Source organism: Chiloscyllium punctatum, chromosome 20, assembly GCF_047496795.1.
Source record: "Chiloscyllium punctatum isolate Juve2018m chromosome 20, sChiPun1.3, whole genome shotgun sequence".
In the NCBI taxonomy this organism is placed as follows: Eukaryota; Metazoa; Chordata; class Chondrichthyes; order Orectolobiformes; family Hemiscylliidae; genus Chiloscyllium; species Chiloscyllium punctatum.
This window is the reverse complement of record NC_092758.1, coordinates 10571205-10585501: the sequence shown is the minus strand read 5'-3', so window position 1 is coordinate 10585501 and position 14297 is coordinate 10571205.

Sequence of the window (14297 nt, the reverse complement as noted above, 5' to 3'; positions counted from 1 at the left end):
CACTTGGTGCTGGCGATTAGTCTCCCAGGGAGCAGCTATGCTCACAGTGTGCCATGCTGCCCAGATCCCTCCCTCCTGCAACCTCCCGTACTGACTGGGACATGTCAGCCGGCACTCAGGGAGTTGTGCTTTCTCTCAACTCCGGGTCAGAGCTTGGCAATTGGGTTTTCACCCTCCTTGGAGGAGGGTGGGAGGTGGAGTGAGGAAGAAACAAAATGGTTAACCACTTCCGGGATGGTAAAACCACTGGATTCCAAACTCCTGAGCTCCAGGGTGATACACTGGGGAGGCTGGAGAAGCTCTGCAGGTTTTGGGGAGAGAAATCAGAGTTAATGTTTCGGGTTCAGTGACTCCTTCTCAGAGCCGGATATACTGGGGATGTGGTTTCCCCCACACACACACCATCACACCAGCTTGTGGAGCTTAAATTCAGTTCATAAGTCTGGAATAGAATGTTAGTCTCAGTCATGGTAATCATGAAATTACCTACAATTGCTGTAAAAACCCATCTGGTCCTCTAGGGAAGGAAACAGCCGTCCTTCCCTGGTCAGTAGATAGGCAGGAAGCTGGAAGAACACGGCAAGCCAGGCAGCATCAGGAGGTGGAGAAGTCGATGTTTCAGGTGTAACCTTTCTTCAGGACTTCCTTCCCTGGTCTGGCCTACACAGGACTCCAGACCCACAGCAATGTGATTGACTCTTAACTGCCCCTGATATAACTGAGAAAGCCACTCCCTTTCAAAGGCACTTATGGATGGGCAATGAATGCTGGTCTTGCCTGTAATACCCACATCCCATTAAAAAACCATATTCCAACTCTAAAAGCTTTTCCCCTCATGGGAATCACAGATGACTATACAGTTGGTTCTGCTTTAACATGGTGGTTCCATTCTTGTGCAATCCCATGTTATTAGAACACTGCGTAAAAGCAGCACCATTTAAACTGATGGGACTGGAATCGTGTTACAACCAATACACTTTAAAAGTTTGTGCTTTAGAAACAGTGTCCCCAATGTGTCAATCGTATTATATTAAATTTGCATTAACAAAACTGGCATTGTAGCAGAACGACCTGTATTTTATATGTGAGTTCAGAAAGGAGCCAGTAGCGAAAGAGATTTCTGTCCCAAATTACATCGCCCTCAACAATGCAAAGAAATATTTGTCTTAGAGTCGTGGGCGTTGTTAGAGGGCAATTTGAAGGTGGGGAAAGTTGATTCAAAGTGAAGGCCAAAAACTGTTAACAGTTTGTCAAAGTTAGCCGGGCAGCAGTTTACGAAATTCAGGCCTGGCACCTGGCAGAAGCTCAGAGGGAGGGAACAGTGTTGTGTCAACTCAGGCACTGTAGCAGTAATGGGCAGTTGAGTAGGTGTACCAACCAAGGAGGGCAAATTGTACATCTCTGATACTGCAGCTCCCTTAACACCCGGATTATCAATACCGGCTAGTGACAGGGGAGGGGGATGGCCTAGTGAATTTATCTCTCAATTATTGACCCAGAGATCCAGCTATTATCCTGGGATGGGGAGGTTCCTAGATTCAAATCCCGCTATGACTCAGCAGGTCTGACAGCATCTCTGGAGAGAACAACAGAGTTCACGTTTCAAGTATGGTGTTTTGTTTTCTTCACTTGTGGGACTTGGGTATCAGTGGCTGGGCCAGAATTTATTGCCCGTCCTTAGTTGCCCCTTGAGAAGGTGGTGATGAGCTGCCTTCTTGAACTGTAATAGTCCACATGCTGTCAGTAGACCCACAGTGCCCTTTGGGAGGGAGTTCCAGGATTGTGACCCAGTGACACTGAAGAAACAATGACATATTTCCAAACCAAAAGGTTTGGAGGGGATCTTGAAGGTGGTGGTGTTCCCATATATCAGCTGCCCTGTCCTTTTAGGTGGAAGTGGTTGGGGGTTTGGAAGGTGCTGTCTGAGGATCTTTGATGAATTTCTGCAGTGCGTGTTGTGGATAGTACACACTGCTGCTACTGAACATCATTGGTGGAGGGAATGGATATTTGTGGATGTAGTGCCAATTAAGCCGGGGCTGCTTTGTCCTGGATGCCATCGTGGATGGTCAAATTTGAATTAAAAACTAAGTCTGGAAGTTTAATGATGACTGTGCAGCTATTGTCAATTGGCAGAGAAACCCATCTAGTTCACTAATCTCCCTTCAGGGTGGGAAATATACCAGTCTAGTCTGGCCTACATGTGACTCCAGACCTACAGCAATATGGTTGATTTCTAACTGCCCTCTGGGTAATTAAAAATGGGTAATGGCATATCAAAGATCCTTTGTCCTATGAACCAATTAAAGAAAATGGAGTGTCCTGAGCATCAAGAGATGAAATTGGGAAGGGCCGTGTGTGTTTGGTGATTGACATGGGGCTTCGTTTTCTGGACATGTCAGAGTGCCAGTGTAAGAGAAGGCTGAGGATGCCCAGCAGTGATCACAGGTACCTGTGCCCTATTATGCAGGTTAGGATGCCACCTCAACCCAGCAGGCACTGCCCGCCATGGACAAAGTTACTATAGTCCTGAACGTTTTCCTTTTGATTACATTGCGTTTGTTTCAGAGTTGTGCAAAAGTTCCTGAGCAGCAACACACAGCTGCATAACCACTGTTACAAATGCCCTTTCTCCTTGGTGGGTGGCACTCAGAGATCTGGGCACAGATCATCCCCCTCCAATCCCAGTAGTTCAACCTACACTAGAACAGACTGAGAGATTCTCCATTACCATCCACTTGTGAGATCCCAGGAACATATTCCTGCCTGTGTGTCCCCTGATCCTCTGAGCATCATCACTGTTGTACAAGTTAATGGATATGAAAGGGTTAATGGGACCTGAACTGAACCTCCCCCATTCTGCTATGTAATAGCAGCTGGTTATATGCATCAGGCAGCTTTTAGGAGACTTGGAGCATTTTCTGAGCATTGTAAACTGGAGATAGTCTCCTCTTCTGCAGTCACCAGTACACTGTAACCTGTTACAAAGATAGAATAAACCTGACCTTGTTACTGGAAAAAACCTGTCTCCTGCTGAGACATAGCAGGCTTCATCCTTCACCACCAACCAAGAGACAGCCCCTGGATTGGCACAGAAAGAAGGCCTGGCACCAGCATTCAGTATAACTTACCCAGATCCTGATGCCATCATCATACTGTTGCCTGTCCCAATGATTCCATCCCCACGCAGATGGTAAGACACTCAGTAGGCATGATACTTAGGGTGGCATGATGGCTCAGAGGTTAGCACTGCTGCCTCACAGTGCCAGGGGCCTACGGGTTTGATTCCAGCCTCGGGTGACTGTCTGTATGTTCTCCCCGTGCCTGTGTGGGTTTCCTCTAGGTGCTCCGGTTTCCTCCCAGTCCAAAGATGTGCAGGTCAGGTGGGTTAGCCATGGGAAATAGCCCATACTGTCCAGAGATGTGTAGGCTAGGTGGGTTAGCCAAGGGGAATGCAGGGTTACAGGGAAAGTGAAGGGGGCTGGGTGTGGGTGTGGGTGGGCTGCTCTTCATCGGGTTGGTGTGGACTCAATGGGGTGAATGGTCTCTTTCAATACAGTAGGGATTTTATGAAACCATGATTCTACTTAGCCTTTCAAGAAAAGCCACCTTAGCCACCTGACAGTCTATCAGGACTGGGCCTAACGCCACCATATTGAGGCCCTGATATTATCACACACTCAGCCTGACTGTTTATGACGCACCCTTCAGTGGTTTGCTTTCTCCGCTGATGCCCAAAACGATTCAACAACCAGGGGCCTGGGGCACAGAGAAGAGGAAAATAAAGGGGGAAGGACAGACAGCAGTTAGTTCTTTTGTTAGATTCATTCATATGACATGGGCATTGCTGGCTTGATCAGCATTTATTGCCCGTCCCTAATTGCCCAGGTGGCATTTAAGAGTCAACCGTATTGCTATAGGGTTGGAGTCACACATAGGCCAGACCAGGTAAGGATAGCAGTTTCCTGCCCTAAAGGACATTAGTGAACCTGATGGGTTTTCTCCCACAATCAACAACAGATTCATAGCCATCACGAGATTTCTAATCCCAGATTTTTATTGAATTCAAATTCCACCCTGTGCCACGATGAGATTCGAACCCGGGTCCCCACAGCATGACCTGGGACTCTGGATTATCAGCCTAGTGATAATACTATTCAGCCATTACCACCCCATCAAATTTCCCACCACATCCTGTCCGACTGCAAAGGGATTGTTCTGGTGCAAGCTTTGTCTGAGGTGGAAAGAGATACTCAAGGCAAAATCAAGCAATGGCTAGAAATCTGATTTATATACAGAAATTGTTGGATAAACACAGCAGGGCTGCAGCTTCAGTGGAGAGTTATCATTTTGAGTCTGGAATTTTGTTTGTATTCAATCATGGGATGTGAGTGTCGCTGGCTGGGCCCAGCATTATTGCCCGTCCCTAGTTGCCCCTTGAGAAGGTGGGGGTGAGCTACCTTCCAGAACCGCTGCAGTCCCTGTGCTGTCCACAATGCCTTTGGGGAGGGAATTCTCACATTTTGACCCAGTGAAGGAGCGGCAATATATTTCCAACTCAGGATGGTAAGTGGCTTGGAGGGGAACTTGCAGCTGGTAGTATTCCCACGTATAAAAGTAAATTACTGCGGATGCTGGAATCTGAAACCAAAAGAGAAAATTCTGGAAAATCTCAGCAGGTCTGGCAGAATCTGTAAAGAGAGAAAAGAGCTGACATTTCGAGTCTAACTGACCTTTTGTCAAAGCGGTCAGTTAGACTCGAAACATCAGCTCTTTTCTCTCCTTCCAGATGCTGCCAGACAGATGCTGCCAGACCTGCTGAGATTTTCCAGCATTTTCTCTTTGGTTTCAGTATTCCCATGTATCTGCTGCCATTGTCCTTCCAGATGGATCATGGGTTTGGAAGGTGCTGTCTAAGGATCTTTGGTGATTTACTGCAGTGCATCTTGTAGATTGTACACATTGCTGCTACTGAGCATCGGTGGTGGAGGGAGTGGATGTGATAGGAGAAAGTGAGGACTGCAGATGCTGGAGTACCAGAGTTGAAAAATGTGGTGCTGGAAAAACACAGCAGGCTAGGCAGCATCCAAGGAGCAGGAGAATCGACGTTTCGGGCATAAGCCCTTCTTCAGGAATGGATGTGATGCCAGTCAAGCAGGCTGCTTTGTCCTGGATGGTGTTGAGTTCCTTGAGTGTTGTTGGAGCTGCACTCTTCCAGGGAAGTGGGGAAGTATTCCATCACACACCTGACTTGTGCCTTGTGGATAATGGACAGACTTTGGGGAATCAGGAGGTGTAGGAAATGTTTGAGCTTTTGTTCTGCTCAAACCAGGGGAGCTGGAACCAAGTGAAACTGAGCACAGCCAGTAGAGAAGCTGAAGTAAGGCCTTTTGAATTGGAAATTACACCAAATAGATTGACTTAGTTCCAAACTCCAGTTGAGCCAATCAACTTTAAAAACGTTCAGGTTGTAAGTTTGCTCGCTGAGCTGGAAGATATGTTCTCAGATGTTTTGTCACCAGGCTAGGTAACATCATCAGTGAAGCACTGGTGTTCTGTCCCACTTTCTATTTATGTGTCTTGGTCTGTTACGGTGGGTGATATCATTTTTGAGAGGTTGGTAAATGGGGTCCAAATTAATGTGTTTGTTAATGAAGTTCCAGTTTGAATGCCAGGCCTTTAAGAATTCCTATGTGTGTCTGGGTTTAGCCTGTCCCAATGTGGATGTATTGTCCCAGTCGAACTGTTGTCCCTCGTTGTCTCTGTGTAAGGATACTAGTGATAGTTGGTCATGTCTTTTGGTGGCTAGTTGGTGTTCCTGTATTCTGGTGGCTAGTTTCCTGCCTGTCCATCCGATGTAATGTTTGTTGCAGTTCTTGCGGGGTATTCTCTAGTTTCTGCACAGGCTGAGGAAAGCCCACCTCCCATGTCCCATCCCCACCATATTCTATAGAGGGTTTATTGAGAGGACCCTGAGCTGCTGCATCACTATCTGGTTTGGGAATTGCACTGTCTCGGATGGTAAGACCCTACAGTGGACACTGAGGACAGCTGAGAAGATCATGGGGGTCTCTCTTCCCTCCATCACGGACATTTATACTACACACTCCATTCAAAAGGCTAAGAACATTGTGGAAGACACCACACACCCCTCACTCAAACTCTTCTCCCTCCTGCCATCTGGCAGGAGATACCGGAGCATTCGGTGTTTCACAGCCAGACAGTGCAACAGCTTCTTCCCCAAGCCATCAGGATCCTTACCACAGTATGATCGGGCTCTTTCCCATCTGAAATTCTTTGCACGATTGAATTGCTGCTAGAGAAATGTCTTTTATTTATCATTCTTCTGTTGTACTGGAACTTGCGTGTTTTGCACTTCTTATGCACTTTATGCTGTGTACGATTGTGTAGTTTGTGCTGTCCATGTAGATCCTGGAGGAATGCTGTGTATGGACTAGGCCAGACAACTCAAACCATTCATAAGCAGGCAGCCCAGACCATAACTTTGCAATTTGTTTCTCTAAGTGAAAATTACCCAGAGTAAATTAGTGAGATTGACTGCCAGATTTAAAACAGACAACAAATTTATTCACAAAATTACCCAATGAAACACAAAGAACAGAATAAAGAGCCCCCTGCAGAACTCAGTCTATCCAATCTAGACTTAAGTACGCAGTTCCAATAAGTTACAATCCCAATAAGCAAACCCTCTTTAAAACACAGTACAAAAAAAATCAGGTGCTTACAGGTTGAAATTAGAAGGGCAGAAGAGAAAGTTTCCACACAGCTCACTGTTGAACTCCCAACCAGGTCTGGACTGAACTAAACTGCCCAGCTAGAGAGCTGACCACTCCCCTTTCATTATACAGGTCACTTCTAAAACATGATCACTTTGGCCTGAAGCCTCATCTGTTTGTATATAAACAAAAGGCCACTCAAAATCCTCTTCTGTACCAAACCAGACTGATCGGAGCCCGGCCTGGTTTATTATCCCTCTGAAAAAAATCAAGGACAGAGAATCCTTGAGCCAAGGAACAGCTTTTAGAAAAAAAAGGACTAGCTTTGTGATAGCTATTTACTGTATCAGTTGTATATGGTAGAAATGAAAAATAAAAACTACTCATACTCATTTTGTATATGAAGGTACAGGGTCCTTTAGGTTCATCAAGAGCTGTTTCAGAGTGTTGGTAGGTTTGTGGGCTACCATGATGCCAAGGGGCCGGAGTAGTCTGGTCGTCATCTCCGAGATGCCTTTAATGTATGGTAGTGTGGCGAGAGTCTCTGGGTGTGTTGTGTCTTCTTGTTTGGGTTTGTTGTGTAAGAATCGATGGACTGTGCTTATCGGGTAGCCGTTGTTCTTGAATTCTTTAAAGATACTGCCTGTGTGAGAGAACCATTTGATGGTTTGTGTTACTGCAGGGCAGTGTCACAGCTTTTCATTTTGTGCAATAATTGGTTCTTGCTGCTGAATAGCAACAGATCTGCAACCCCAGGGTAATTATGAGGGCTGGAAAACTACCACCTCATGGAAATGCAACTCTGGTGGAGGCACTCCTGTTTGTTGTCCCAGTTTTAAAACCTTTATGCCAAGAAACAAAATTACACGAGGTGAAATGAAATGAAACAGAGAATGAAATTGTATGAGATTTACACAAGAACACTTAGTTACGGGGTGATGTGTCATTATAGTGTTGTTTCGGATGTTTCAAAAGCGTAAAGGGTTATTTCAAACACGTATCACTTTTCTAAAGGTATACAGGATGCAACAAGAACAGCAACTATTAACCATTCCTGCTTGCTGCTGAGAAACGTGTGGTGAGCTACTCTCGTGAACAAGTTTGATCTGTTCCAGAGGTGTGTGGTAACATCTTTGAACAGCTTGGGTAGGAAAAATAGATTAAAGTTGACACACCTTTGGGGAACTAATTTGTATTGTACCCAATATGTTTCCAACTAATGAAGTCATATGAAGATAATGGTAAATGATCAAGAACATTGTTGCTGAAGCCACTTAAATTAAACTCAGTCCCCTATCCCTCAGGCTGGGCTTTCCTTCATGTCACTCGACTGAAGTTATAGAGTTATAGAGTCCTACAGCACAAAGACAGGCCCTTCGACTCAAACTGGTCCATGCCAATCAATTCTGAAGGCAATGTCATTATTGAATCCTGAAGAACATGAAGCCACGTTCCTCAGTTCTCTTTTTGATTGAGTGATGTAGCACCGCACTAGGATGAGGTGATTAAATATTTGCATTACTCACAGAAACCAGGGCCCAGGTTTTAAAGAGCGGATTTGGGTAACTCACACGCAGGTGAACTCCATCCTGAGCCTGAACTACATTGCCTTAGGCACACTATTTCTAAACCATAGAGAGGCTGACTAGTCCAGGGGTGGGGACAGGTTACTCTTGGCACTCTGTTAGAGGTGCTAGGTCTCTGCAGTAAGTAGGAACTGCCAGTCTGGTGTGAGTGGTAAAGGCAAGCAGCAGCCATGATGGGGACTGATGTTGATTTCGAACAGGCGTCTCATGAGATTGTAAGGAACATAAAGATAGAACAAGAGTAGCCAAAATATTTTTCCCAGAAGGTGAGGGAGTCCAAAACTAGAGGGCAAAGGCTTAAGGTAAAAGGGGAAAGATTTAACACGGACCCAAGGGGCAACGCTTCCACACAGAGGATGGTGCGTGTATGGAATGAGCCACCAGAGAAAATGGTAGAGGCAGGTACAATTACAACATTTAAAAGACGTTTGGAAAGGTTTAGAGGGATATGGGCCAAATGCAGGCAAATGGGACTAGAACAGTTTAGGAAACTTGGTTGGCATGGACGAGTTGGACCCAGGGTCGGTTTCTGTGCTGTATGACTCTATGACTCCCACACAAGGTACAACGTCTAACCAAGCATTAGTTAGACGCTCCCTCCCTCCCTCCTCCCTCCCCCCCGCCCCACACACACACACACACACACACACACGCAGACAAATTTCAGGGAAAAACACAGATGGACCCATGGCAACAGTTGTGCAATAACCTGAACCATGAACCATTCTGTTTGACTTTATCAGGAGAAATGATTGAAGATCCCAATCTGTTCTGTCCCTCACCAACTTACTTTTCATTTTGAGGTGAAAGGCAAGGAGGTTTAGAGGGGAATTGAGGAAAGCATTTTTCACCCAGATGGGGGTGTGGGCTCAGGATGCCCTCATGGGAGGGTAGTTGAGATAGTAAACCTCATAACCTTTAAAAGGGACTTGGACAAGCATCTCACAAGACCACAAGACATAGGAGTGGATGTAAAGCCATTTGGCCCATCAAGTCCACTCCGTCTTTTAATTATGGCTGATGGGCATTTCAACTCCACTTACCTACACACTCCCCGTATCCCTTAATTCCTTGCAAGATTAAGCATTTATCAATCTCTGCCTTGAAGACATTTAACGTCCCAGCCTCCACTGCACTCTGTGGCAATTAATTCCACAGGCCCACCACTCTCTGCCTGAAGAAATGTCTCCTCATTTCTGTTCTAAATTAACCCCCTCTAATTCTAAGGCTGTGCCCACAGGTCCTAGTCTTCCTGCCTAACGGAAACAACTTGCCAGTGCCCACCCTTTCTAAGCCATCCATTATCTTGTAAGTTTCTATTAGATCTCCGTTCAACCTTCTAAACTCCAATGAATACAATCCCAGGATCCTCAGCCGTTCATCGTATGTTAGGCCTACCATTCCAGGGATCATCCTTGTGAATCTTCACTTGTAACGCTCCAGCGCTAGTGTGTCCTTCCTGAGGTGTGGGGCCCAAAATTGGACACAGTATTCTAAATGAGGCCTAACTAGAGCTTTATAAAGTCTTAGAAGCACATCGCTGCTTTTATATTCCAACCCTCTTGAGATAAATGACAACATTACATTCGCTTTCTTAATCACAGACTCAACCTGCAAGTTAATCTTTAGAGAATCCTGGACTAGCACTCCCAGATCCCTTTGTACTTTGGCTTTTTGAATTTTCTCACTGTTTAGAAAATAGTCCGTGCCTGTATTCTTTTTTGCCAAAGTGCAAGACCTCGCATTTGCTCACATTGAATTTCATCAGCCATTTCCTGAACCCAAATTGTCTAAATCTTTCTGCAGCTTCCCCACCTCCTCAGTACTACCTGCCTGTCCATCTAACTTTGTAACATTAGCGAACTTCACCAGACTGCTCCCAGTCCCTTCATCCAGATCATTAATATATAAAGTGAACAGCTGCGGCCCAACACTGAACCCTGTAGGACCCCACTTGTCACTGGCTCTACTCTGAAAAAGAATCTTTTATCCCAACGCTCTGCCTTCTGTCAGACAGCCAATCTCAATCCATGCTAGTAGCTCACCTTGAACACCATGCACCCTTACCTTACTCAGAAGCCTCCCATGAAGCACCTTATCAAAGGCCTTTTGGAAGTCTAGATAGATAACATCCATTGGGTTTCCCTGGTCTAATCTACTAGTTACCTCTTCAAAGAATTCTAACAGGTTTGTCAGGCACACCCACCCTTACTTAATCCATGCTAACTTGTTCTAATCCGACCCTGAACCTAAGTGTCATAACATTCAAGGCTATGGGGCCTAGTGCAGGAAAGTGGGACTGATGTACATTTTGGGCCACTTTGGCAGATTCAAGTGACCAAAGGAAATCTTCTGTACTGTATGATTCTTTGATTTTAAGTTCTTCAAGGAGCTTAAATGGTCATTACCACCAGAACAATAGGCCAACAATTTCAGCCTCGGCAAAACTCTTCAAGATCCCAGGGATCTTAAAACTAAGCAAGAAGTATGGGCGGGATGTCTACCATTTTGAAATGTCATTGGCATCTGAGGAAAAGAGTGAGTATGCTGTAAATTCATCTTCACAAGAAGGTAAATAATGCCTACGTTTGTGAGGTGAAAATTGAGGCTATTAATCAGATGGCAGCATGTCATTGATGAAAAATGCAGCCATCTAGTATGTTAAGTTTATTTATAGTCCATGACTGACAGTGGTTGAGTGGCAATTGCACTTCCTGTTCCTTTGTTCCTTCCCCCCCCCCAGGATCTTGAAAATGGCAGGAGTTTGGGGCATCCTGTGGGAATGTATTCTTAGATCATGCCTGCAGCCCACAGGCGGTTAGACATCCAGCCCTGGGTTAAATAAAGTGAGGTGTCAAAATAATGAGATGTAGATTCCAGCATTGTTCACACTGTCAGCTGTGGGGTCAGGGTGAGTCAGGATGTTAGTTCTGAAAAAAAGTTATTTTGGACCCAAAACATTAACACTGTTTTTCTCTCCACGGGTGCTGCCAGACCTGCTGAGTTTCTCCAGCACTCTCTGTGTTTGTTTCCGGCATCTGCAGTGCCTTGCCTTTGTTCAAATGTTAGTTACATCTTGCAGCAAGGAGTCAAAGAGGGTGTGCCTTAAAAAAAAGATGATGTCTCGTATCCAAGGTCTGAAAGAAAACTGACTCTTGTCTGACCCCCCCAGCATTGTGTTGAACTTCACTTGTTTAAGCACTCAATACACAGGCTAGGCTGATGCTACGTTGCTGACTTGAGGGGTAATGACTTTCTAATTCTGCTCTACAAAGGATACCCTTTGTCAAGTCATGGGCATTTGTTTTTTCAGTATTGATTCATAGGAAATTAGTTGGCTTGCTGAAAACTGGGATCTGCCTTTGATATTCAATGCTGTTACCGGCTTTGAATTACCCATTATCATCATCTGGGGTTACCATTGACCAAAAGCCCAACTGGACTAACCATATAAACACAATAGCTACAAGAACAGGACTGAGGCTAGAAATCCTGTAGTGAGTTAGTCAACCTCCTGACTCCCCAAAGCCTATCCACCGTTTCCAAGGCACAAGTCAGGAGTGTGATGGAATACTTCCCACTTCCCACAAGATGCAGCAACTCTCCAAGGCTTCTTAAAGCACCACACAAACATGAATTTTACCATCCAGAGGACAGGGGAACATGGGAACATCACCCTCTGCAACTTCCCCTCCAAGCCACTCACCATCCTGACTTGGAAATATATTGCCATTCCTTCGCTGTCACAGGGTCAATATCCTGGAATTCCCTCTCTAACAGCATTGTAGTTTTACCTATAGCACATGGACTGCAGTGGTTCCAGTAGGCAGCTCACCACCACCTTCTCAAATACAATTAGGGACCAGCAAGAAATTCTGGTTCAGCCATAAGACCATAAGAAATAGGGACAAGAGTAGGCCATTTGGCCCCTCAAACCTGCTCTGCTGTTCAATAGGACCATGGCTAATCCAACACTCTTCACATCCACTTTCCTGCCCTTTGATTCCCCGACTGATCAAGAATCTATCTATCTCAGCCTTAAATATATAAGGACTCTGCATCCACATCTCTCTGTGGCAAGGAGTTCCAAAGATTCATGAGAGAAGAAATTCCTCCTCATTTCCGTCTTAAATTGATGCCGCTTTATTTTGAGACGCTGCCCTCTGGTCCCAGACTCTCCCATGAGTCATAGAGTCATAGCGATGTACAGCATGGAAACAGACCCTTCGGTCCAACCTGTCCATGCCGACCAGATATCCCAACCAATCTGGTCCCACCTGCCAGCACCCGGCCCATATCCCTCCAAACCCTTCCTATTCATATACCCATCCAAACGCCTCTTAAATGTTGCAATTGTACCAGTTGTTGTGGTTCTGTTCGCCAAGCTGGGAATTTGTGTTGCAGACGTTTCGTCCCCTGTCTTGGTGAAAATGGATACCTGCGCAATTTCATCAACAGATGGCTAAGGGAAAGACAACGGAACGAGGACATGGCGCAACCCAAAGGACTAGCCACACTACCATACATCAAGAGCATTTCCGAACTGACAGCCAGACTACTGCGACCACTGGGACTCATAACAGCACACAAACCAACAACCACTCTCAGACAACAACTCACCAGAACAAAGGACCCAATACCTAGCATGAGCAAAACCAATGTAGTGTACAAAATCCCATGCAAGGACTGCACAAAACACTACATAGGACAAACAGGAAGACAGCTAATGATCCGCATCCATGAACACCAACTAGCCACGAAACGACACGACCAGCTATCCTTAGTAGCCACACACACACAGATGACAAGCAACATGAATTCGACTGGGACAACACTACCATTATAGGGCAAGCCAAACAGAGAACAGCCAGGGAATTCCTAGAAGCATGGCACTCATCCACAGATTCAATCAATAAGCACATCGATCTGGACCCAATATACCGACCACTGCAGCGGACAGCTGGAACTGACAACCGGAAGTGGCAGATTCAAACCACTATAAATGCCAGAGGAAAGATCACAGAAGCGCTTCACAGGAGGCTCCTAAGCACTGAGGATGTCACCTAGACAGGGGACGAAACGTCTGCAACACAAATTCCCAGCTCGGCGAACAGAACCAAAGCAACGAGCACCCGAGCTACAAATCTTCTCCCAAACTTTGAATTATACCAGTCTCCACCGCTTCCTCTGGCAGCTCATTCCGTACCCATACCACCCTCTGTGTGAAAAAGTTGCCTCTTAGGTCTCTTTTATATCTTTCCCACTCACCCTAAACCTATGCCCTCTAGTTCTGGACTCCCCCACCCCAGGGAAAAGACTTTGCCTATTTATCCTATCCATGCCACTCATAATTTTGTAAACCTCTATAAGGTCACCCCTCAGCCTCCGACGCTCCAGGGAAAACAGCCCCAGCCTGTTCAGCCTCTCCCTATTGCTCAAATCCTCCAACCCTGGCAACATCCTTGTAAATCTTTTCTGAACCCTTTCTAGTTTCACAACATCTTTCCGATAGGAGTGAGAGAGGAAACATTCTCTCAGCATTTGCCCTGTCAAGCCTTTTAAGAATCCAAAATGTTTCAGTGAGATCACCTCTCATTCTTCAGAACTCCAGTGAGTCGAGTCTTGCCCATTAGACAATCCCTCCACACCAGGGATCATCCAAATCAACCTTCTCTGAACTGCCTCCAGGGAAACAATATCTTTTCATAAATAAGGGGGCCAAAACTGCTCACAGTACTCTAGATGTGGTCTGGCAGCACCTTGAACAGTTGCAGTAAGATTTCCATACTCTTATAGTCCAATATCCTTGCAATAAGAGCCAATGTTCTATCCTGTTTAGTCAGCAACACCCGCAGCTTACAAATAGATATGTAGCAAGTTGGTACAATTTAGAATAACATTATTAGTCCAGCAGCTTAACCTCCACAATCACATCCTCCGCAGTATCCTGTCTGTCATCAAAGAAGTGGCAAGA